The 12,820-nt window shown below is 39.6% G+C and overlaps 1 protein-coding gene across 2 annotated transcripts in view; it reads left to right on the top strand.

The window, feature by feature from the left end:
• The window catches only part of LOC139344040 (junction plakoglobin-like), a 218,134-nt gene that overhangs the window by 147,459 nt on the left and 57,855 nt on the right, over positions 1-12,820 (top strand). The window lies entirely within an intron of this gene.

Raw genomic sequence — 12,820 nt, 5'->3', positions numbered from 1 at the left:
GTTTTCTTCACCTCACTTTGGTGTGCCAAGTAGAAATGGTTTGTTACTGTCTCCTGTAGTCAGAGAGCAAGTTTATTTTTCTTTTCCTATACTGCATTTGGGTCTCACCTATGTGTTTTGGCTGACATACCTGTAAGTTAAAAATGCTCTCATTCCCAGGTTGTCAAATACCAATGTTTTGCACTAGCCCTCTGTGTCTCATACAAATGCACAAAGTTCCTTTAGCATCTGTATGAGATGCCTCCCAGAAAGCTGTTTCACCAGAAAGTTTTTCTGCTAGAAACCCTTACTAACATGCAGTTAACGCTGTGAAACAGTCATAGTTTGGTTAGGTTTTAGGAAAAGACCATGGTTTGTTTTAGAATAGGTACCTTTATGTATGTGACATAAGTATGTTATGTACATGACATTATGTACGTGACATAGGTATATAAAGTAAGCATTATAGGACTATATTATATAAAGTTAACATTAGTCACCATTGACTTTCAGTTTGAAAGGAGACATAACCCCCTTTCTGATAGGTTTGCATTAAATTGTATTCACTACAGCCACAGGATACTGTTGACACAGATACTCAAGAATCCAATGTGGCCATGCAGACAGTGTCAGAATCAGGTCAGGTCAGTTTTGAAAGAGACTAAACTGAACTAAATTAACCAATAAAACTCTGTTGAGAGTAGGCCTATAGACAACTCTGGTGGGTGTCTAAGAAGGTTGAAGGATGCATCCTTCTTGAGCACAGGAATGTTATGCTCAAATCAGACTACTCAATCTACTTATGGGCTTTAAGGAGAAGTATTGCTGCAGGATTTTTCGATGCCCTGCCTCACCACATTATCTAATGAGCGCCCCAGGTGATCACTTTTTATAATACAAGATTTCTGGAACTAAATAAAAATGAAAGCAAGATTTTTGACTTTATCAAATGCTTTGAAACATGAAATCATTTTTATCCATCCATTAATATCTGCATTTGCTTCAACCTAATTCAGTGTTTCAAATGTGTTGAAAGCACTCTTTCCACAACATCACTACTTGAGAAAGCTCTGTTTGCCCCCATCACTACTTGAGCATTTCATTTATATTGTGAAACCAAAGTACACTTGGTGTACTTGGTACTTGGTTAAACAAAAAGCTTTTCTTGAAATATTACAGTTTTTGCCCATTGCTTGAACACTTTTTGCAAAACTTGGCTCACTGTGTCAAAACTCTACACACAAGCAAATAAGACACAACACTGGAAAATAAACCATTCACATCAATGTCAAATTGAAACTCTGCTATCAAAACATAACAATCCTTTGTCAAAATGTCACTCTGATGACAAAATGATACACACTTGCATCACACAAATACACTTTCAGATTAGCAGCAACACACTAGTGTACTTTATATAAAACACAACAGTCTTTAATTTTCACTGTTTTTATTCAGTTTCTCAGCTGTATTCTGTGAAGCTCAATGCAACTCTGTTTGTTATACAGTTTTTGTTAAGTTTTTTCCAACAAAGGTTTTCAGAACAACCAAAAATGAAAAGTACTTTGCAAGGGGTACGTGGAAAAATTAAGAATTATTTCCATGATAATAAAAAATATTCTTAGAATATTCTTTTTCCCTGGGGAGACAATAACCTGTGGCACAGCCATACCAAAATCAAAGCAGCGGGAACCTGTTTACCTGCAGGTAAATATGGATAAATGGCTGAAACGTCCAGTTGCTGTGGATCCAGGAGGGGGAAAGGAACCTGCAGACAAACGCAAGAAAGATGCCAAACCTAAACCAAGGCAGTATAGTGAAAACTATATTTTATATGGATTCACTTATACGTCTGTGGAACCACTGTAGCCCCAGTGCTACTTTTGCGGTGAAGTCCTGGCAAATAACTCCATGAAGCCAGCCCATTTACAGCGACACCACAGCACCAAACACTCGGAAAGTGTTGGTAAAACTGAGGAATTTTACAAACGTAAGATGTCAGAATCTAATTTCAACGTTATTATTTTTCTTTAATAATATGTAAGGGATAATGCCCGCTTCGCGTCGGACGGTTCACGCCTCTGTGTCGTCCATTCATTTCTGATAATGGACACCTTGAAGGGCATTATCCTGCTTATACCATGGTCACAAAGAAATAAATATTAAATCAATTATTAATACTTTAATGTTGTTTTTTACCGTTAAAATCGTAAGTTTTTCACAAAAAGCGGCTGAGCAGACTATTTAATATCTCTCCTTGTGACGCATTGTCAAGGTAACCGGCTCTGGCCACAGAACCTGCAGCTTGGTCGGCCGCAGCTGTTATATTAGGCCTAATCAGTGGAGTGAGATGATTGCTTAACGTTATGTTACGTGATACAAAGTATCATTTCAGAAGGCAAGTGCACCTCTTACCGCTTGTGTGTGTCCAGAGGATGATGTGAAATTTTGTTTCAAAGAATCAAAGTCCACAGATAGTTTCCTAAATCGTTATTATTGCAAGAAATATTATCCACCATTCACTCTGATCATTAAATGAACACGTATGAGTGAGCAGCCCAGTGGAAACTAACATTATCCCAGATAACAATGAACCTGGGCTGCTCTGATCTGTCCTCTACCACTGCATCATGAAGTGCCTCTAGAAATGTGATTATATGTTGCGTGTTGTAGGGACCTAGTTTGGTATGATGGTGCAGTAGCCCTCGAAGGCTCATGGCAGCACACAATGTGATCTTTCCCCCACACCGCCCATGCACATAGATATTTCCCCCACAGTAGAGTAAATTGTACAGGAAACTTGTATCGTTAGTGTATGACATCAGCCATTCATCAAGTTAACAGGTGTCACCCAACTGATACACTATGACTCTGTGAAAGAAATTTTGGTTACATACCTGTACTCCAGTCTAAATGTCCGGATGACAGAGACGACTAAAACGGCTCAAGTTGGGCTGCATTCTCTGTCTCTCGTATTGTCAGTCCATGATTGAAGACATGATCAACTAAGGTTGCTCTGATTTTATTTGAAAGTTGTTGTCTTCTTTAGCCATACCTCTCACTCCCATACCTCTCACCCCCCCCCATTCTCACCCTCCCTCTTCCTCTTCCTCACTCTGCGACGTCTTCCATTGTTGTAAAAAAAAAAAAAAAAAGTGCTCCCTGTGGTCTTTTTAAAGTGCTTACTTCCTGATTGAAATGGTAACAATTAACCATTGAATTATTTTGGCCGGTGGCACATATATTGGCCAATTAGCTCATGTAGTGTCACTTTGAATGGCTGTGTTTCCAAATGGCAAACATGTGACTTTATGTCAGATTGTTATGTCTTATGCAGACAACCATGTTCAGTGCATTTAAAAAGTGCCATTTTGAATTGCAAAATGTGTGTAAAGCAGAAGATGTTTTGCTCTCTGTGTGTCAGTTTAAATAATTGTGCTATGCGTGTCATTTTAGTGAGTTAGCAATTGGAAAAAATTGTAAGTTCATATGCCAGTAAAGGCAGGTGAGCCAATACTTTTTGCAATATAGTTCAAATAAATCTATAACTGACGAAACACTTCTGTCACCTAAAACAGGTCAGTGGCAATGTTACTTCAATGCATATACAGCCTTAAACATCTAAACATCAGCATATTAACATTTAATGCTGAGTATATTATGTAGCATCCTGATATTTAGATTTAGCTCAAAGCCAATGCTATTGTGCCTGATGAAGATGGCACCTGTCTCTTGCTCCTCCTCTTTTCTTTTGCTATTTATTTTTTCTTTCTCACATCATATGTGCTGCCCAAGCACATCAGAGACTTTATTATCCTTGCCAGAAACTGTTCTGCTTCATGCTTCCACACCATCAGGCTCATTCTGCATGCCTTGAGCCTGTCACTATGTCACTTTACTTGCACTGTATTGATACATGTGTACGATTTTCCTGAGCAGAACCCAGAGACAGTTTAACATGCCATGCCTGACACACCAAGACCAAGGACCGTGCCCAGTGTTTAATATCCAGGACTTTCCTTCAAACCTTTTCCATACAGAAGAATGGAATTTTATGATGGAGAATGGATTTTCGCAGGACTGACAGAACGAAAAATTGTAACTGCCATACTACCGTGTGTCTTAACATAAAACTCTTCTGTGTACACAAACAATTTTAATGTTACTTTGGACTGTTTTGTCAATGAGGGCCAGTGGAAAGGATTAATGATGCTCAAGGATGGATCAATACTAACTTCAAACTTGGAAACTCTAAGTTTTGCCATTTTCATGTTACTTTACTGTTTATTTTGCATGTTGATCTTAGCATTAGCGTGTTATGCAGCTAATCTGCTCCTCACCAGACTCTCCTCACAGTATGAGAAACCATCAAAGGAGGCAGTTATTGCAGTGCAGGTGTCATGCCTCAGTCAAATTATGACCTGAAAGATCTAGTACCTGCTGCCACTTCAGTGTACAAGAAATCCTTTACCTTGATGGAGGACTTGATCAGGACAGTTTACATAAAAGTTAGGGCTTTGCTACTTTGTGCATTATTTACACCCAAATTATATTTCCATTTCATTGGCTATGAATAAAGTGCTTTAAGGAGGGTTATGGTCATTTTTAAATGTATTAACAGTCCTGTGATATTGGAGAAATATATCATAATCTTTCACAAAGGTTGTATGTAACACTTTCATGCATGTAGAAGGGTCAAAAACCTCGGCCATTAGCTAGTAATCCTTTACTATGGATAGCAAATACTGACTGTAGGAACACAAGACTTTTCTGTTTCAGTAAAACTCACTGTTGACAGATCACAATATAAATGACACAATATTCTCTATAGTATTCAGTATCAGACAGACAATCTGCAGCTTTGACAAACATTATGAATCATAAATATGATAATAATTGTTTCGCAATTTCTTCTGTGGAGGAGAGGACTTCAGTAGAGTGAGTGTATGTGAGAAGAATCAGTGGTTCATCACATAGTATTTATGTGCCTGTTTGAGATGTGTAATAAAGGTTACAAATAGATATTATGTATGAATAAATTATCTCTGACCATAGGTCACAGTAACTGCTGATACTTTGGTTATTGAGCAGTTTTTCAAGTACATAAGCAAGTCATGTACAAGATCAGTAACTCCACCTGTAACTATGTTGACGTCGTACAGGATAAAATCTATTCCATGCAAATCTCTGCCTCATTATGGTACATGTCACTGGTCTGACCAACCAAATATGTACATAGAGGAAAACACATGGGTGACCAGAGTAATCATTGTGCTATTATTTTTGTTATCTTTTGTACATTTATTTGGTGTTTCTTTTGTCAGAAATAATAACTTGACTCATGTTTCATATTGTCTTTTTTTTTATATTATACTTTCCAACTCCCACCATCCTGACAATTGCTGTAAGTATTAACATTACATGAGTTACTGTGCTCCATATGTTATATACTAACACTTCACCTCTGTATCTCTTCATAACAAATGCTTTCTACTTCACTGGGCTTTGTGTGTCACTTCTCACAACATAGTACAATTTAATTCAATTCAATTCAATTTTATTTGTATAGCGCCAAATCACAACAAAAGTTGTCTCAGGACACTTTCCATACAGAGCTGGTATAGGCCGAGCTCTTTTATCTACAGAGACCCAACATTTCCCTCATGAGCAAGCACAGGCGAGGAAAAACTTCCTTTTAACAGGCAGAAACCTCGGGCAGAACCAAGCTCTGGGTGGGCGGCCATCTGCCTCGACTGGTTGGGTTAGAGAGGGAGAGCAAGAGAGAGAGAGTGAGACAGACAGAGAGAGACAGACAGAAATGCAGTCAGAGAGAAAGAGAGACAGAGAGAGAGAGAGAGAGAGAGAGAGAGAGAGAGAGACAGACAGACATGCAGTCACAGTAACAGTGACAGTGGATGTAATAACAGTAGTAGTTGCAGTGGATGTCAGGCAGGGCCAAGGCAGGAGACGCAGCTGCAATCCACAATCCAGATTCAGCCACTGTCCATGGGAACCTGTGAGACGACAAAGCACAGAGACTCCGGGGAAGGAGCTAAGTTAGTAACACGCTGTGGTAGGACATGAAAGTGTGCAGATGGAGAGGGAGAGAAAGACAGAGGAGCTCAGTGTATCTTTGGAGGTCCCCCGACAGTCTAATCCTATAGCAGCATAACTAGAGCCTACTCTTAAATGTAGAGACAGTGTCTGCCTCCCGGACAAAGACTGGAAGATGGTTCCACAGGAGAGGAGCTTGAAAGCTAAATGTTCTGACTCCTGTTCTGCTTTTTGAGACTTTAGGAACCATAAGTAGACCTGCATTCTGGGAACGCAGTGTTTGAGTGGGGCAATAAGGTACTATGAGCTCTTTAAGATAAGAAGGTGCCTGGCCATTTATGTCTTTGTAAGTAAGGAGGAGAATTTTAAATTCTATTCTAAACTTTACAGGGAGCCAGTGCAGAGTGGCGAGTATTGGAGAAATATGATCTCTCTTCCTGGTTTTTGTCAGAACACGTGCTGCAGCGTTCTGGAGCAACTGGAGAATATTCAGCAACGAATTTGGGCAGCCTGATAGTAAGGAATTGCAATAATCCAGCCTGGAAGTTACGAATGCATGGACTAGTTTTTCTGCATCATTTTGAGACAAAATATGCCCGATTTTTGCAATATTACGTAGGTGAAAAAAGGCAGTCCTTGAAATTTGTTTTACATGGGAGTGAAAGGACATGTCCTGGTCAAAGATAACTCCCAGATTCTTTACAGCGGTGCTGGAGGCCAGTGCAATGCCATCCATAACTGCAATGTCATCAGAACGTGACTTTCTAAGATGTTTAGGGCCTACTACTATAACTTCAGTTTTGTCTGAGTTTAGCATCAGAAAATTGCAGGTCATCCAGGTCTTTATGTCCTGAAGACATGCTTGTAGTCTAGTTAACTGACTGGTTTCTTCTGGCTTCATTGATAAATATAGCTGGGTATCATCTGCATAGCAATGGAAATTTATTGAGTGCTTCCTGATAATCTTACCTAAAGGAAGCATATTTAAGGTGAATAGAATTGGTCCAAGCACAGAACCCTGCGGAACTCCAAAGATGACTTTAGCGAGCACAGAGGAGTCATCATTAACGTGTACAAACTGAGAGCGATCTGACAAGTAGGATTTAAACCAGCTTAGCGCAGTTCCCTTAAGGCCAATGAAGTGTTCCAGTCTCTGCAATAGGATACCATGGTCGATGGTGTCAAATGCAGCACTAAGATCCAATAAGACTAGTACAGAGACAAATCCTTTATCAGATGCAATTAGAAGGTCATTTGTAACTTTAACCAGTGCTGTCTCTGTGCTATGATGCACTCTAAATCCTGACTGGAAATCCTCAAATAAACTATTATTGTTTAGAAAGTCGCACAGCTGATTGGCAACTGCTTTCTCAAGAGTTTTTGAGAGAAAGGGAAGGTTGGATATCAGTCTATAGTTGGCTAAAAACCCTGGATCAAGAGTAGGTTTTTTAAGTAGCGGTTTTATCACAGCTACTTTAAAGGACTGTGGTACGTAGCCTGTTGATAAAGACAGATTGACATGTCTGATACTGAAGAGTCAATTAAAGGTAATACTTCTTTAAACAGCTTAGTTGGGATGGGATCTAAAATACAGGTTGATGATTTTGATGATGAAATTATTGAAATTAATTGGTGAAGGTCGACAGGAGTAAAGCAGTCTAACACTGTGACAGGCTGAGTAACAGTTTCTACGGTTTCTGTGTTTGAAGACAAAACAGTACCTGTTGATGGCAGGAGCCAATGAATTCTGTCTCTAATAATTAGAATTTTATCATTAAAGAAGCTCATGAAGTCATTAGGAATAGGAATACATGGTTCAACAGAATTATGGCTCTCTGTCAGCCTGGCTACAGTGCTGAAGAGAAACCTGGGATTGTTCTTATTTTCCTCTATTAGTGCAGAGTAATAGGTTGCCCTGGCACTGCGGAGGGCTTTCCTGTATATTTTAAGACTGTCTTGCCAGGCAAACCGAAATTCTTCCAAATTGGTAGAACGCCATTCACTGCATGAAAAGTCACATTTCCGTCAATTTCCGTCACTGTAAATTGCCGTGGAAGTTCTCCCTCAGCCACTGTGACCATGAGTTGTTAAAATGCAAATGTAAATGCTGCAAAGCTATACAAATGCAAATTGGGATTTTGTGTTTGTGTGTGTGTATGTGTGTGTGTGTGTGTGTGTGTGTGTGTGTGTGTGTGTGTGTGTGTGTGTGTGTGTGTGTGTTCTGTGCCTACAGAATACAATTTTTTTTTTCATGATTTAAAAGTGTGTTTAAATAATTTTATAGGTTACATACAGGATAAGTGTCCTGACTCTCAAAGGTCTTTAATTTTCCACTTAAATTGCTAAATCAAAATTGTGAAAATTAAAGCATCTACAGTTCTTAGACACTGGTCACAATTTTTTGCATTTTGCCACCACAACACCAGATGAACAATGCTTGTGTGATTAGCTTGCAGGGTCAGTGCACTGATGATTCTTTAAGTCGGAATAAAAAGGGAACACACCAAAGTAACTTTTCTTTTTTTTTATTTTCGATGATGTCACTTTAAAGAAGTTTACATGTTTTATAAAATATTCAGGTACAAAAATAGAAAATCAAAGTACCTAACAAAATCACGGCATATTTTTCATTTACGCAACAAAATGGTCTCGCGAGAAATTCCAAGAGCGCCACCTCACATATGATTTGGACGCCTCCTCTGACGCAATGACGTCGGCAGAAAATGACCTCGGCGCGCCTGTGAACGCGAATCGAGCTTGGATTACAATAGTTACGTTTCGGGTCCTGCTAAACTTTAACTCTGTTCATACAATGGCCGGACGTCGTCTTCAGTTCATCCCAGAAGGCACTCCTCTGCGACGAGTGAATGGCCTGGCTGCGGAGCGACCATATCCAGAAAGTCCAAACAATTTAGAGAAGAAACTGCTGAGCGTCTTCAGTGGATTGTCTCGGCTGCTAACGCAGCTGATGGCGCAGTTGGCGAGGAGAATGACCGTGATAAAAGCCAGACTGCTCGCTCTGGAGGAGCAGCCCCGACCGAACTGCAGCTGCGGAGACGAAGAAACGGGTGCGTAAGTAACGTTAGCATTTAGTACCACATTGTGCAGTTTTTAGGGTGCCAAACCTTTATTATTCTTATTGCACTACGTTCTGAACGTTTGGTAATCGTTCACGTTACATTTAACATTACAATGTATTTTGTATTTTAAAGGAAAAGGTGCGACGCCTGCACAATAGTGACGGACACGACAGGCAATATGAACCTGAGCAGGGGTAAGTTAATAAAATGCACAGGAAATATTCTGCAGAATATAAGTAAACGTAAACGTTGCATGACCTGTACTTTTTGTGTTTTACAGACTTTACTCACCCCACAACGAAACGGTGACGTCATATTTGATGGCGACTTTAACTGGGAGTCCAGACATGGATGGTGTGGACAGCAGTCTTTTAAACCCTTTCTGTTGTTTCTTGTTGTTGTTTTTACTGAAGCCTGTCTTAATTATTTCAAACCAATATATATATTCTTCCAGCGGCCTGTAAGACATATTATGAGATGGTGTGGAGGAGCTTCAGGTATGCCCAGCCAGCTCTTTCAGTTCAGGCAGCAACTGTGAAGATTTCAGCTCACAGCAGACAAAGAAGGAAGCAGGTAAGAGTCCCATGAATGCCGCTTTATTTTCACAACAATGTAAAAATGGGCTGAATTTTATTTATTATCTGCATTGTTTTTGACAAACATGCTCAAATATGTTATCATGTGTTATTGTTTCTTAGCAGTACTAATATTATATTAATATCTGTATTTACAGCTGCTGGAAGCAAGAAAGAGTGTCCTAGCTCTCCAAACTCTGCCAGACACTGCAAGATCGGCTGGAGAGCGACCCAAAGTATGTGGCGACACACCGCAAGAGGCTTCGCATCGAGTCCCCTTCAAAGCGACAGGCGCCACCTCAGTATGACCCAGATGCAGCAAAGAAGCATTTCCAGAGGCCTTAGACTCTTTTTCATGCACCATGGACCAGCGGCATGGCCCAACCCAGAGACTCTTATCAGTGAACCCCTCTGCACATTTCCTTGCTTTTTTCCCCAGTAGTCACTGATTTTACTTGGTTGATCCTTGTTAATGTGTGTGTCACGATTTCATTTAAGACTTTTTTTCAAAATGTTTCTGTGAACTGTGTTCTTTGTGTTCTACTGTGTGGATCGCCAAATAAATCAATGAATCATCAATCAAATAAAATATATATGTCATTTATATTTTATATATACATAAATATAACAATATAATAACTATTTTTAATATATTAATTTATTATATAATATATGAATTTAATATGTATTTATTATTATTATTTGTGGCGCACAGATGGCCAATAGCAGCAGAGTTGTGATCCAATCACATGATCACTCACTCATGTGATTGGAGTTGCTATCCAATCACATGATGGTTTCCTTTTAAAATGCCTGTGGAATCATCCAATGGTTGTTTGTGAAGTCAGCAGGCCAGCCTGAGTAGATCAACGTTGGTAGCATTCATGTGCTAATTAGAGCTATTCGCACCTTCGCGAAGGCGCGATTAACCACGCCCCCGCCGACAGATGGTTCGTTTCCGACGATTTTTGGAGCCAACGAAGTTCCCCGTAAACTTGCCGTAAATCATCGAAAATCAACGAACTTCGTGGGGATTTACGGGTCGAAAATGTGGTTTTTCATGCAGTGATTTCCTTTCTACTTTCCATGAAGTTTGCTTTAATTTGCGGGTTTAAGGAGTATACCATGGAGCTAACCTCCTCTGTTTAATTATCTTCTTTTTTAGGGGAGCAACAGAGTCAAGTGTCATATGCAATGAACCTGTAGCACTATCAACCAGATAGTCAGTCTGGGAGGGACTAAGGTTAGCATAAGAATCCTCTGTTGTATTGAGACATGGCATTGAATTAAATACTGATGGGATCATATCTTTAAATTTAGCTACAGCACTATCAGACAGGAGTCTGGTATAAGAATTTTTGCCTACTGGATAGTAGTCTGGTAATATGAATTCAGAAGTTATTAAATGATGGTCCGACAAAAGAGGATTCTGTGAGGAGACAATTAAGTCTTCAATTTCAATGCCATATGTCAGAACAAGGTCGAGGGTGTGGTTAAAACACTGAGTTGGTTCATGTACATTCTGATTGAAGCCAACTGAGTCTAATACTGAGATAAACACAGTGCTAAGGCTGTCATTATCAATGTCGACATGAACATTAAAGTCACCTACAATAATTACTTTATCTGCTTTAAGGACAAAACCTGAAAGAAACTCTGAGAACTCAGCTATAAAAAAAAGTATATGAACGGTTTAGAGAGTTTATGCATAGGAAGAACACTTGTGTGTCCACCAGTGTTTAGTGACACTAAACACCACTGTTCCTATCTTCTTATTGAATGAGTACATAGTTATCAGCTCCCTTAGCAGCCTTAAACACGGTTTTAACATTGAGGACATTCAAATCAAATCAAACTTTATTTATATGGCACTTTTCATACTTAAAAGCAACACAAAGTGCCTCACAGTGGCTAAAAATAACAAAGAAGAAAACCCAGCCCTCCCGCTCCCATAGATACATACAGAGACATATAGAGACACACACTCACAGACATGCACGCACGCACGCACACACACACACACCCGCACACACACCCATACGGACAAGGCAAGGAATAAGCCACCTTTGGGGGCCATCCACCATGAGAGGGCCCCCAGCCCATGACTAGGGTGCGCTGCCCAAGACCACCCCGACCCAGGCAGACAGGAGGCCCCACACCAAGGTGCAGAGGCCTCCAGCCATCCAGGCCAGAGCCGTCCCCTCGGCAGCGCCCCCATCAGTAGACCAAAAGCAGCTCCCAGTGTGGAGGGGCCCCATGAGGAAACACTGGAGCTAAAAACCAAGGGACTAAGACATGAACATAAAAGAAAATAAAATAAAATGAATAAATAGTAATTAAACATGTCGTTAAAATATCCAACTAAAATAAGATACAAATGAAGATTAAATATGATAAGAAGCCTGATTAAAGGAATAAGATAAATCAAACAAATCAATTGAAAGCCTGATTAAAAAGGTGGGTCTTGAGCATTCAAGTGCATCTGCATGACCTTTGCCTGTTTCTGCTTGAACTGCTCCAACACAATCAAATTATGCAGCTTCTTCAAATCATTTACCTCACCAGCTCTCACAGACTTATTGGAAGTTGCTTCCTGTTGTCATGAAAAGCCCAAATAAGTCTGTCTTGGGTATATCTGTCTGAAACTGCAGCCTGCAGACCTCAGGAACTATGTTTTTACTTCTGTCTGTTCATTCATTCATTCATTCATTCATTCATTCATTCATTCATTCATTCATATGCTAATTATGACAAAATTTCACACAAATGTGTATTACAAAATGATGAAGTGATGCAAAAAGTCAAAGTTCAACTTCACTGTTACATCATTATGTTCTGCAAAAACATTTTTGGCCACTATACCTCAGGAACAGAAGAAGAGATTGTGAACATATTTCAGAATTAGTTGGATACTGAATTGGTGACACTAATCTAATCAGTAATCTGGGAGTACCCACCTTGAAACTGTGGTGATTGTATAGATCTTTTGTGCTGTTTGGTTGAAGATGCATGTGACACATTTTAAAGTTTCTAGTTTATTTGCAACAACAGTAATTTTTTTTTGAAGGATTGTGTGCTGTCATGGTTACAACTTTCTATACAATTAGAATCAGCTTTATTGGCCAAGCTTGT

This window comes from Chaetodon trifascialis, chromosome 15 (genome assembly GCF_039877785.1).
Source record: "Chaetodon trifascialis isolate fChaTrf1 chromosome 15, fChaTrf1.hap1, whole genome shotgun sequence".
In the NCBI taxonomy this organism is placed as follows: Eukaryota; Metazoa; Chordata; class Actinopteri; order Chaetodontiformes; family Chaetodontidae; genus Chaetodon; species Chaetodon trifascialis.
Note: the sequence above shows the minus strand (reverse complement) of the source record. Positions and strands in the feature narration are given on the sequence as shown.